The following is a 14,220-nucleotide window of genomic DNA, read 5'->3' as shown; positions in this document are numbered from 1 at the left end:
AACCAGGGCTGAGGCCAGGAGGGCGCCCAGGAGTGCGGCCGAGAGGGCGGCCCGGGGCTGAGGGCAGGCCGGGAGGGCGCCCAGGAGTGAGGCCCGGCGCTGAGGCTGGGAGGGCGGCCCGGGGTCTGCGGCTGCCTGCGCCTGCAGGACCGCCTCACCAGGAGCGGGAACCTGTTGGTGGGGTTCGGAGTGGGTAAAACAGGAGCGGGGAAAGGGCATCGCAGCTAGAGTCTGCAATAAAAGATGTAGCAGCCAAAATGTGGTAAAACCGGGAGTGGGAAAGAAGTGAGCAGGGCATTTTTGGAGTAGTGACTGGAACAGAGTCATAGTATCACAGAATGGTTTGGGTTGGAGAGGACCTTAAAATCACTTTGTACCAAGCCTTCCACCATGGGCAGGGACACTTTTAAAAATCCCATTCAGCCTGGCCTGGAACATTTCCAGGGACGGGGCACCCACAACTTCTCGGGGAAACCCCAGTGCCTCACCACCCTCACAGTAAAGAATAAGAGGAGAGCTTAAAATGGTGAGAGAATGGGGACAGGATGGGCAGAGGGAGCCAGAATAAAAACAAAGCCTGGTGAGAAAAGTGGCTTGGGAGGAGGCAGAGGTGTGGGGTAGGGAGGGAGGAAACCTTTGGGAAGCAACCATATGTGCTGGGGTACCGTGATACAGATCACAGATTTCTTTACTGTGGGATCTTGCTTCAGGCAATAGCTCAAGATATAACCTGGGCAAACGCCATTGAGAGACTGATGACTTAAGAGAGTTGGAGGGTGTTTAGAACAGGAGTTTGGTTGGAGACAAGGGAAGGTGCAGTGAGGAGCAGACCACAGGATCTTGCCCTGTAGAATCAGACTCTTATCCTTGTATCTCCTGTAGAGAATTTATATGATGGTGCACTAGGTTTGAGAGATTTCCTGCTTGAAACACTGGGTGATGGACTGTTGAGTTGTACTGAGATTATTCTGAGTTTATCTATAGGATACATAAAATTCATGTCTCTAAAGACCATTACAAAGCCGGCCTTGACATCACTGGGATAGGCTTTCACAGATAAAAATTAGGGACTTTGGGATCTCTTCTTACCTGCTAGCCTGCTTAATGGACAGTGAAAGAGTATGAGAAAGAAATGTAGCCTTCATATCTACCTTACTTTTAGGCCCTGGCCTGGTTTCAACCAGTACAAGGTTAATTTTTTGCAGTAGTGCTAAAATGGAGAATACCATTCTTAAGCCACATCAGGCCCTCTGGAATGTATTTGTTTTTGACAAGCTGGGATACTGGGCTTTATGTTACCTGCATTCAGTGCATGATAAGCTGTGCAGTTTATCTGCTGGGCTGTCTGATTCTGTTTGCATCAGTGTATTTTAGGTAACAAGGCTGTACAGCCTCATGAGGGTGCAAGATGTCCTCAGGATTTATAAGACATATCCTATAGAAAATATGCAAAGAGGAGTTTGGAGGCAGAAGGATGTTCAGGTGACAGTAGGACAACTACAACAACAAATTCCATCCATTTACAGAAAAAAAAAATCTTAATTTTATCCTGAATCACCCACCACCTTACATCTGATATAAACAAAAATATGAAACACCAACGTTAGTTGGGGCTTGAATATGTCAATCATTACAGTAATTAAATACTTTAGAAATACAAGGAAAGATTGCACCAGTTCTAACATTCATGTGGGTATAACTGCGTCTGCAATTAGGATGATACATCACCTTCATATTTCAAAAGTGAAGATGCAGTAAAATGAAAACCTTTCAACACAAACTGTGTAGCAACAGCCAAATACTGTGCGTAAAAGCTGAATTGTGAATTGCAAAATATTTTGAGAATTATGATACTCCTTAAGGAAACAATGCTACATTTTTAGTGCACTATTGTATAAGAACAAGATGTCTCTTTTCTTATAATATTGCAGCCCAATATCCTGCAGCCTGCAGGAGCAGCCACCATCAGGTAAGGCTAAACCTGTGTGGGAATGCCTAGTACACCTGCAGCTGATGGCATATTTTCTACTTGTTTAGTAAGACAGTGGATTTCTTATCATGATACTTGTCCGGTTTACTCCACAGCAGTTGCAAAAAAGAAACTTTTTCCATTTTGAGCATGGCTTCTACCAGCTTGAAATGATGCTTCCCTTATAAGAAGAGGAAGAAGTGAGAACTTGATCCATACTCAGCTACTGTGCTGTTGGATTTTATAGATATCACTCATATTCTTTATAATCTCTTCCAAGATGACAAGCCCTGGCATATCCAGTGTTCCTTCTCTGGGAGCTGGTCTATAGCTCTGGTTTTCCCCATTGCAATGCACTTGGGCTGTGGTTTCTAGGACACATGACTTTAGAATGTGACACTTAAACTAGCAGAAAGAAGCTTGTGACAGGACTTGTTCTACTTTAGGTTGCACTGGCAAATAACAGTTTTAAATTAAAGTAAAATAAGCCATCAAAAAATTCCCACTGATGGGATTCTACTGATTTAAAAAGTCATATGTAATGAAAATAGAAGAAATTTTCTATTGACAAGGAGCCTATTTTATAGGAAGATAATGGACTGCTTCACACTGAGTTGGTGCAGGATTGTTTTGTCCTTCCACTGGAACCAGACATGATTTACTTGGTCCACGTGGATGACACCAAAGCAACCTGTGTTGCTGTAGCCTGTTCCCCAGGCCACCTGCCCTTGCTCTCTGCCTGCCCTTGCTTTGCTCTAGTACATCCTGTTCTGAAATGCTGCTTCTCTACTCCCACACCTCTTTCTGTTTCTTGCTCTTTGCTCTCACACACAGTCATGAGACTCAGCTTCAAAGCCTTTCTTGGACCTATCTGTTGTTATTTTTTTTAATATATTTTAGATAACAGTGAAGATCTCCCCTTTGCCATGATCCTGGCTTTACTGCTTTTATCTGTGCTTCTCAGAAGGTGACCTTGCTTCCCAACTGGCTTTAAAGCTTTTCATAATTTCCTTTTAAAATCCCTTTTCAAAATGAACTTCCATGACAAATACTGACCAAATAATGATAATATGAAGGATTCTGGGAATATCATCCTTAGTTATTAAAAATAAAACAAAAGCAAGCAAATACATACAATGTTTATAAAATGGAACATATTCTCACAGTAACTCTTGCCTGCTCAATAATTCTGAGCTCCACCCTTACATTCACATCTCCCTTACCATGTAAGAATAGTGCTGAATAAATAAGGCAAGGATTTCAAGGACAAGATGAAGCTTTTTATATGTTTATATATGAACTCTCAGAAAACAGTGTTTGCTGTTTCCTTGAAGGAAATTATTGGGTTACAGTAAATTCACGAATACAAGCCGCACTGAGTATAAGCCGCATCTCTGGGTGTTGGCAAACATTTCGGTTTTTGTCCATAGATAAGCCGCACCCGAATATAAGCCGCTTTGTCGTTCGCAGCGAGGACCCGCGTGCAATTAGTAACAGAACCGCGGGAGGGCGGGGTTTACTGGCTGAGCTAAGGCTGTGCAGGCTCGGCCCGCTAGGGGCCGCTGACGGGGCCAGATGGCCCAGCCCGGTGCTGCCGCTCGGGGCCGGCCGCCGCTGCCCCTGGGCTCGGTCACCCCGGGTTGGCGCTGCCCTGCGGTGGCAGGCAGGGACGGAGCTTCCCCCGTTCCTACGGCAGCGGCGGCGGGCGGGGACGGAGCTTTCCCGCGCCCATGGCGCCGGCGGCGGGCAGGGACGGAGTTTCCCCGCTCCTGCCGCGGCGGCGGCGGGCGGGGACAAAGCACCCCGTCGGCTCCCCGAGCCGCGGCAATGGCTGCGCGGGGCTCCCGTCGGCTCCCCGAGCCGCAGCAATGGCGGCGCGCGCTTCCCCCCCCTCCCCGGGCCACAGCAATGGCGGCGCGCGCTTCCCCCTCTCCTCCCCGGGCCGCGGCAATGGCGGCGCCGGGCCCCCCCCCCGTCTCTCCCCTGGGCTGTGGCAGAGGAGGAAAGAGAGCTCTCCCGCCTCTCTCCCCGCCCCCCGTGCTGCCTACAGGGAGCCAGGCTCCGCCCGCGGTGCAACAGAGTAGCGATTTGTAACAATCGCAACATACCGACTTTGCAGCTGCTCGGCTCAGCACTCTGGCAGGCACTTCTGAGGTTGTATTAGCCGCTCCTGATTATTAGCCGCATTTCCGGTTTAGGAGCAAAATCTTAGTCAAATTGGTGCGGCTTGTATTCGTGAAATTACTGTATATATGTATCTGAATATAATAAAATCAAATAGTTTATCAACATCTCCCTTTATAGGCAGATGATAAGATTAAGAACTTCAGAACAGTATTTAAACAGTGTAAAATTTTTTAATTTTTGTGTTTCTAAAGACAAGTGATGTATCACCTTTATGTGGAGGATAAGCTGAGAGAAATATCTGAGAGTGTTTAAGTCAATGCATTGCATTCTCTCTTAGCAGGAAGGGATAGGTAAACCTGAATTCCCTACATGAAAATCTCTAATCTCTGTAATTCATGTATTGAAAGAACTGATTCAGCTAAAGTATGTGGCCAACTTTCTGTGCCCTGGTTCTGGCTGATAAAATGATACTTATAAAGGTCTTTGTAGTTGATTTTTTTCTTCCTGGTGCTCTATACATTTTCAGTCTTCAGCTTCACACTTACAAGAAAAAGGATGGGACATTATTCCAATGAACTGTGGACCAGAAGGCGGCAAATGGTGACATCTGTGGAACTTGAATGGAAAATTATGGCAAGCTAAGTGAGGGTTTTTTCTTTTATCTTAAAAATAGTCTCTAATAAAGAGGAGAAGATGGAGGACATGTCACTTCACCAGTTGCAAATGTACACAGAAGGACATACAATTGGATTAAGCTTTAGAGACACTCTAATCCTCTCAAAAGGTATTGGCCAAGCAAGTGAAAATCACAAGGTCAGGGTTTCTTGACATGGTGTTGTGACCATCTGGGAGAGAAGGCATTTTTTTCTGTGTCTAAGTCCCCTTTGACACTTAGATATGACTGATCTGGCACATGAGAAAGTAACTTTATGTGGCAGTATTACCTCAGTGGGAATTAAGCTATGATCCTCCTGGAAGTTTTGTGCTTCTAGTTTTTTTCAGCTTTTGCTTTTATTTCAAAATACACAGACTCATTCAGGTTGGAAAAGATTACTGAGCCCAGCTATTAATCTATTAACCACTGCCAAGCCCACCACTAAGTCATGTCCTATGTGCCACATCTGTAAGTCTTTGAAATACCTCCAGGGATGGTGACTCAATCATTTATCCGGGAAGCCTGTTCCAATGTTTGGCAACCCTTTCCATGAAGAAATTTTTCCTAATATGCAACCTAGACCTCTCCTGGTGCAACATGAGGCCATTTCCTCATGAAGGAAATCCCAGCTTGCGCACAAAGCCATCCCAGATAGATTGGGCATTATTTTTAGATGGTAGGTGAACCAGACAAATGTTTAAAAAGACACAGAGCAAACATGGTATCTAGACAGGTTATTTAAGTCTGTTTCTTACTATACAGTGCATTTTTGATGTCCTAGTTGCCTTCTTAAAGACACCTTAAGTCTCAGCCTTCTAGTAATGGGCAGAATCCTCTAATTATGTTGTAGCTGTACTCAGATTGTGTCATTAGCCAAATCTGTGGGAGCTGCAGGTTCTTGTAATCATTGCGGTTGCCTTAGCTGTGATGGGTTGTTCAGTATTTGCAATTACAGTGAAACAATAACACTGTTAACCAGTAATTACTTCACTTTCACAGAGCAAAACCAAAGTGTTTAAGAGAAAATGTATTGGAAAACAATAATAAAGGGTACTTGAGCCACAACTCCACATCCTGTGATTCTAGGACAGAATATGAATTTTAATTGCTCTTATATAGTGAAGGGCTCAGGGTTTCTTTGTTGTGGTCTTGTTTGCTTTTGTTTTGTTTTATTTTGTTTTTAATGTGTATCCATTTTGTGTGGGTTTGGGTTTGGTTTTGGTTTTGGGTTTTTTTGTTTGTTTGTTTTAGTCATGTCTTTTCTGTTTCTTTTTCTGCACAAACCAGGTCAAATAAGTATATGTGATATTTTGGCAGAGTGGAGACATTGCTGCAGAATAGATAACTGGTTTGATGCAGCACTGGGGATCTGCACTGGTTGTTGCTGGCATCTTTAATTCCTAGATAAAGAATCTTCTAGATCACACTGGAGGCAAAAGCCAGAAAGACTACAAAGCTAACAGATAACTTTTTAAATGCTTGTACTGTGGATTTGATTGTCTCTGAAGTCTTCACAGGCCGGATGAACAGTTGATTGTGCTTGCTGCTGTCAAGGCACCTTTGAATCATGTGGGAACTGTAATTATTTAGAACAATTGGAACAGAACCTATTTGGTCGTGCCAGTTAGGCACTATTAATCTAATACTTCTGTTTCTGCCCAGTGTAGTCGTGGGTTTAACTTTTTTTGTTCCTTTTTTTTTTTGTTTGTTTGTTTTGATAGTAAATACAGTTCAATCATATCCAGTTCCATAGATTTGGATAATGGTCCAGATAATTTATTTTACAAATGGCCACTATTCATTTACACCATTGGAAGTGCTGCTGATGTAGTTTAAGCCAAAGAAGGCCATGTAATTGGATTGTGAATCCATCAGGGACATCTTAAAATTAGTTTGAAGATGTGTAGCTTTTATTTTTCTTCATCATAAAGCGTATTGATCATGTAATTGTGTTTTTATATATATATTCCTGTAAGTAAGTCTTATAGTGCTTTGTTGAAGCTCTGTTTTCCAGTATAGGTCTGAAAATTATGACTTCATGTTTTTCTTGTTGGTTATTAATTCTTACTTGTGGATTTGTGGGTTTTTTTATATTGTGAGAGCCCTAATCATAAACCATTATACTTAATAACATCTACATCTCACTGAAAAGATTGTTTCTAATCTAAAGTGAGTAGCAACTTTGCATGAAGAATGCAAGGCTTTTTATGCTTTCAGGCGGACAAGTGGTGTCAAAGAAAGAAAATTCAAAGGATATGGCCATAAGCAAGTGTTTTGAGAAACCATTAGTTTTCACCTCAACAGCCACTACTAACCACGAAACAAGATCCTGCTGGTTTAGGTAACTGCAGGTTAACAAAACAAATGTAATGGATCTAACCTCCCAAGAAACAGGGGGACAAATTAGGGGTGTGCCCTTGCCTGTCTGCAGTGAAGCAGTTTAATATTAATCCTTCCACAATAAAAAGGAGGTCTTCCATGCAGGGATCTTCCTCTGAAACTGAGCTTGTTCCTGCTGAGGTCCTGATCTGCAGATGCAAGGATGTCCTTGGTGGGCTGGCCCCTTGTTACAGCTTCTTTTTAGGTTGAAAACTTTAGGTGACCTGTAGCTTTATTATTTTCTTTCTTTTAAATTCATAACAATTATATGTGTATTTCTTTCATGGGACATTTGCATTATGTTTTAAATTTATTTGCCATGTTTCATGATTAATATTTTCAATAAAATTCTAGGGGATGTGTTGTTTCTCTGAAACTAATCATTGAAGCCTCTTGCTTTTCAGCTCGTACTTGAGGACCCAGAAGCTTTGGCTTCATTTTACTTTTCAATGCTTTGTTGAAGAGGAAAGTCTTATTTAATTCTGCTCTTTCTGCACTCTCTCAGCTCATCAGTTATTTTTAATTTCTTTAGTTATAGCATGACAACTATGAGAAATTAGACTGTTCATCTGGGAGGTATTTTTCCAGGTTTAACATCTGGCCTGCAAATTACACTAATGCATCCGAAAAGAGACTACCTACTGAAACATAATTTGGAAATAAGGAATCTCCTTTCTGTAATACAAGCTCATATTAGGGTGACAACATAAAGAGAGGAATGGCATAGGAATGCACAGGACTGTAGCCAGCAAGTGTCTTTGAGATAATTAGAGCATCAAGAAGAAGCATGTTAGCTTCTAACTACATTTCTGCTAGGAAATGAAATAGTCAATCATCTGAGTTAAAGACCTATTGTAACTTGAGTGCAGTTCAGAGATACTTAAGCTAATTGCTCATTGTGTTTTTAATAGCATATGACTTTTTTAACACCAGGGACTATAGCAGGCAAGACTTGTTTCACTTAAGTGGTTTAACTCAGATCAGGATCTAAGTGGTTTACTGATTTATTAATGACACGTAATTAGCTGACACTCAGTGAACTTCACCTTCTGGATCAATATCAACAAGCTGACAGATAAACCAGAATACAAAACACTTGCAGGATGTTAAAAAGCGTCTATAAATTGCTAAACTCCCTACTCCCCACATTTCTAGTCCCACAGGAGTGCGCTTAGGTGTGCACACCCCTCTCTTACAGGACAGGGGGTGACAGGTGCACCCCTCTCTTGTGGCCACGCATATTCTCCTGCTGGAGAGGGGGTTCCCATGTCTTTGTATGTACCAGTGCCAGTCTCTGCTGCCTGCTAGTCCATGTGCTGTCAAGAAGGAACTCCATGGGCTCCAAGATATGGGGTCTTCTGCTCTTGCACCCCATTCTGGGAGCATACAGGACATGATGGCAATGGGGTGACTTACGGCAGCATCTGAGCCAGGGATCAAACTGCTGTGCTGAGTTACTTCCACTCACACATGTCACCCCACAGTCACAAGTTTCCTTCCATGTTTTACACTTTTCAACATGACTCTTTTCTCAAAAGCCTGTTGTTAATCCCCTGGTTGCTGCTTAATCCAATGGATCCCTATTGCAAGCAAACATTTTCATTTCCTATTTTGGGGTAACCTTCTCTCAGATCAGGCAGTTTGGGGTATCCTGTCTTTACATGTTGTTTTCACTCTCCTTTCATACAATGAATTTCTCTTCAAGACAGGTCCATCAGGAGGTTTTGTTACCTTGAAACTCAACTGGTACAAAATTACTGTTATAACATTTTATGTTTTTGGCAGGTGAGGAGCTTTGTGAGGGTGGAAGAAACATCAGATGCTCTATCACTCACCATGGAGACATCCTTGGTAGCTCCTATGGTTTTCCCAGCATGAAGCACAGGCTCTGTCACTCCATAGCTGGTCATCTCACAGTTAAAATGCCAGGGCAATATTATCATTGTATGAGATTATGCTAAGTAAGAAGTATTTTAGATTAAATCAAACTCACAGATAAATATGTACCTACAGTAATTCTGGTAAAAGAAAAAAAGTGACATAAAGGGACAAACCAAAGGGGGTCTGTCTCAGTCCCTTTAGCTATGACAACTGTAACTAACCAAGACTAAGAAAATAAAAAAGAATAAGCCATGTAGGTTATCGTAGGACTTCTGATAAACTTGAATTATATATATTCTGATACCAGGCCACCACCAGGGAGACCAGCTGGGCAGGGAGGTCTCGTCAGGATCCCCAGTGCTGCTCCCCTGAACTTTGCAGCAGATAGTGGAAGAGGCCAGAGTGGATGATGGAAGGATCTGAGCAGGAACACCCTCAGCACACGGTGTTGCCAGCCGTGAAGGGGGAACATCTCCTTCCTGGCCTTTTGGCTTCTCCCTCCCTTCTGAGGCTCAGCTTCGAGGTACGAGAGGGCTCTGATAAAGTGATGGGCATGGGAGGATTTCTGGGAAAAATGGGCTGTGGCACTTGGGCACACAACAGACAGCTTCAATTGCATAAATAAGGGTCTTTAAATTAGAGGAGAGGTCTGAGACAAAAAGCAGGATCTTTGCACCACATGCAAGTACCATGGGATGCTCTGGGCAAGGTATCATTTGAATCTATGGTATTAGATAAAGTGAGAGACATCTTTATGAATCAGGGAAGTGCAATAACTTGTATAAAAGCCTGCAAGTGACATCCCACTAATCTTCAGGGATTCCTATGTAAGTGATGAGAGATTAGACCACCAAACTGATTTTTAAAATTAAAATAAATCAGACATGAGCAGACTATTCTGGAAACACCACCCTTGCAGCATTTCAATAGATTTTGCAGCAAGTCTTGTACTACTAAGACCAGAATACAAAGAGATATAAAACTGACATCAGATAAATAGCATAGGAGTTCATGATTTTTTTCCTTTCAAAGCACTTCTGTGCATAAAGGTGCTTCACTTTCAGCACTTAAAAAAAAATCCTAGAAAGTGATTTTTCACTCTGCAGTTCACTCAGTTCCCTTGCTGTTGTCAATGGGATTAGGACTGTCTGTACTAGAGGACTGGTAGCTTGTGAGTCTTTGCAAGCAGGAGGGGTTTTGCCAATGTCTTTCAAAGGTCTTTTCTGATAGTGGAATAATATTGGGCGTTACCACAGTGACTGCAGGGAAATGATCACAGTTTCTGCTGCTTATCTGTTCCCAGTAGGATTAATTTACTTTAGCTCCTTTTGCCTGTCAAAATCTTAGCCATGTTCTTTTATTGCCTCCCACTTCCTTTTTTTTCACCTAACACTTCTCCATACCTGTGCCTTAGCACAGTAAATCCTACTATTTATTCATTACATTCTTAGTTGTAATCGCTGTTAGCAGTCCTGGCCTCCTTTTGAGGACACTTTTGGCTTCATTAATTTTGAGGAAGCACTTGCAGGAGAAATGTGAAGCTTTGAACTTGGTGTTCAGAAGTTAAAAACAAAGAAAGAGCCTACAGTGCACTGGCTGTAACCTGCTGTATGACAAACTTATTCAGAGGATACCTTTGTTTTTGTTAGCAGAGTACCTTTAAAATAATTTCGACTTGGAATCTCCAAATTAGTATTAATGCAGGTTTATAGTGAAATACATATTTTTATATTTATTTTACATGGCAGCAGGTCACAAAATAGACTTTCACTTTTGAAAGAACACCATGGAAATTTTCTTTCAAATCACTGCTTTTTAAACTGTTAAGCAATATGTAATGAGTGATTACAACTAGTTTTAAAATAGCTTTGCTATTTAAGAATGAAAACATTTCCTGATCTTTATAGCTGTTTTTTATTAGGAATGAAATATGAAGACATATTATCTGGTAACAGATTCTTTTATACGAAAGGAAGGGGATGGTCTGGTGTCATCTAATTATTACATCTCCTTCCAAGGGTGTTGTATGTTAGGTATTTTTCTGGAAAAAGTATTTCTTTGAGCTGGCCAAAGCATCTGCACCTGTGATCTGTTGCTAAAATGTCACCTAATAAAAGACAATTTAACAATCCAAGGCAGTCTGTAACTGCTCAGGCTTTTTTGTAAGCTTCAGAAGATGCTGCAGAAGTCTCTGGGAATTCTTGAATTTTTGAGCTGAAAATGAAAATGCAATCTTTCATGAGGCTTTCAGTCACAGCGCTGCCTAGAAAACAAACAAAAGGACTGTCCATAGGTAAATTGCCTTTTTTTGCCATTTTTCTTAATAAAGAATTTTCAAATTGTGTATGTGTGTTGCCTTTAGAATTGCTCCTTTTTAAGGAGTCTTCCTTCACCATTGCTGAATTAAATGTAAATTTTTTGATCACCTTCCCCTGTGGATATGAATGTGCAATGCATCTTTCTTTTTAAGAATGATGACCAGAGGAAAAACCCATGAATTTTAATACCTCTAATAGGAAGCATCTTGCTGCACTTGATTATATTGTATGCAGAAATACTATGTTGTGCATAGAATAACAAAGAAATTAAGCCTCAGGTGCAGATTTCTTAAGCTGCGTCTTTCAAGGTGTAATGAAAAGTTTGATCTCAAAAATGGGTAACTCTATCACTAAGGCAATCTCCTGTGCTCAGCCTGTGATGATTTCATATTCATCTTTTCAGTTTTCTGACTTTAGAATTATTCTTACTTGCTTCATGTGGTTGTTTATTTTGGTGTTATTTTCAAGTGTGAATTTAAATTCCAGATGATAGCATGGTACATGTATTCATGTATTCATAAGTTACACAAACTGGTGCTAAAAAAGCTGTTATTGAATTGGCTTGTAATAACTACATAAGTTTCACAGGAGCACTATAATCAACAAATTTTAGGCCTCTGTAATAAAATGAACACTACACAAGCAAAGCATGCCATATGCTATGCTCTTGGTTTTTCTTCGCAGAATTTTGACCAGATTGGCAATCTAAAATATTTGAGTGCCAAGGCTCAATGATAATTGCAAAAATATTAAATTCTTGACTGCCCACTGAATCTTGACTAATGTGTATTTTCAGTTATTGTGTCCTCAGCATGTTGTGAGGAGTTACACTGTAGGATGCCTTTCCTGAAGCTCTGATTTGAAGTTTTGCATTCTGAGCATCTGACCATTTAGGAACAGCATGATGCAGAAACCACACGACCTTTGCTTATTGCTTATTACCATGATGCTGTTTGTTACAGATTATGGTTGATTTCTGCATTAACACAGCCTGCCTCTGCCACTCAGCAACCGATCACTTTAGCTGCAGGATACTAGGTAAATACTTCTGTGGTAAATAAGATGTTTACAGCCTAAATTTGTAATCTAAGTTCAGACACCAGCCAACATAACCACAATATGCAGGATGGATTTCCTGTTTTTCTTTTCAGTATTTCATTTATGCTCAATTTAGACACAGACTTGTCACCTGGGAGAATTAATTACTTAATTATTTTTACAATCATTTGATGTCAGATTTGCAAGCAAAGGTGTGCACCATTTTAAATAACCTTTTACATCAGCATGACAAATGGATTTCATATACAGTAATTAAATCATGCTGCACTGTGTACAAGCAGAAAAGGCAAATAGAGGTTTTAAGAACTGTGCAAAGGAATAGGGAACAGTATAGCCTTGGCAGAAGAAGAAAGAGGAGCTCAGAGACAACTTACTCAAAGAATGACCCACACAGGGGATGTAACTCAGCCCAAGGATTTAGGTTCAGCTCTCTGTGACCTCAAGTCCAGTTTGCTGCATTACATTGGTGACTTAGAGCTTTGAGAAGATTATTTTTGAGCTGCAAGACCTAAGCAATAGCCACATAAAATGAGAAAAGTAATTAGACAAAGTGTAATTATTGAGGTGGTAATTGCTAGTAGCTGAATAACAGAAAACAGCAAGAAAAAAATTAAGGAATTGAAAGAAAATGGTGAGCAACAGTGTTGTATGGTAGTCCCAGCTATTCATGATTTTTGTTAACCAGTAAATAGTTGCTGGGTAATTTTTGAGCTGTATATATACTGTTCCTAAAATCTCTCTGTAAATGATGAAATATGACCAAACCTGAAGAGTCAGAGTTAGTGAGGGTCTCTCTATAATCTGCTGTACATTCATGAGACATGAGTACATACATGCTGTACGTACATGAGTCTCTCATTCAAGTGGCTGGATTGGTTGGAAATCTGTGTGAATTCTGCCTTCTGCTTTGTGATTCCTCAAGAAAGCAAAACAGACTTCTCTTCTACAGCATGAGCATATGTCTGCATGACATCTGCATTTGCCCTTTACAAACAGGTGTCATCTTAGAACCACGCCATACCTTTACATGAAATAACCTGTTGGTTTAAGATCCTGTCAGCCCACTTTTCTGTAGAATTGCAGGGTAATTTTTTTAAATTTTTGCAAACAAATCAGGTTCACACTGCACATTTTTGGCACTATGCCAGTAATCTGTGTCAATTTTTGATGTTTGATTCCTTATCAGCCTGCTTATCAGATATGTGATTGGACTACTATTTCAGGATGAGGCACAGATAATCTAGTAATAATTAATTTTCCATGTATCCACATCTCAGATTGTTACAACTGACATGTCCATCATTTCTACAGTTCTGCCCTAGGACCAAAACTGGGTTTTGTTTGGGCTTTTATAGTTTCTTTATCAATTCTTCTATGAATATATCTCTAATAATTTAGTATCTAATGCTTATTGTTAGATATAGTTAGATATAGCTTATACAGCTATCAAGTATAGCTAATTTATATTGTGTTACATTACATTACATTGTATTACATTACATTACATTACATTATATTATATTATATTATATTATATTATATTATATTATATTATATTATATTTTCACTCAGTTTCAGTCAATATCTCTAAAAAGTAGACCAATTAATTTATGTTATCTTACACAGAAACATTTTCTTTAATACCAGGGAGGGAAATTGTACTTATTAACATCCAGAAGAGGGCACAAGCAATGTTTTGTCTTAAGAATATTAGACATTCAGTACTACAATAGACCAGAAATTCCAGTTAGCCCAATATGCTCTGAGAGAGGCAATAGCAGAGTGGTATTCAGGAAGACCATGTGAGTCTGGCCATTTCCTTTTTACCTGTG

This window comes from Catharus ustulatus, chromosome 1 (genome assembly GCF_009819885.2).
Source record: "Catharus ustulatus isolate bCatUst1 chromosome 1, bCatUst1.pri.v2, whole genome shotgun sequence".
Lineage (NCBI taxonomy): Eukaryota > Metazoa > Chordata > Aves > Passeriformes > Turdidae > Catharus > Catharus ustulatus.
The sequence above is the reverse complement of the archived record's forward strand: the minus strand, read 5'-3'. Positions refer to the sequence as shown.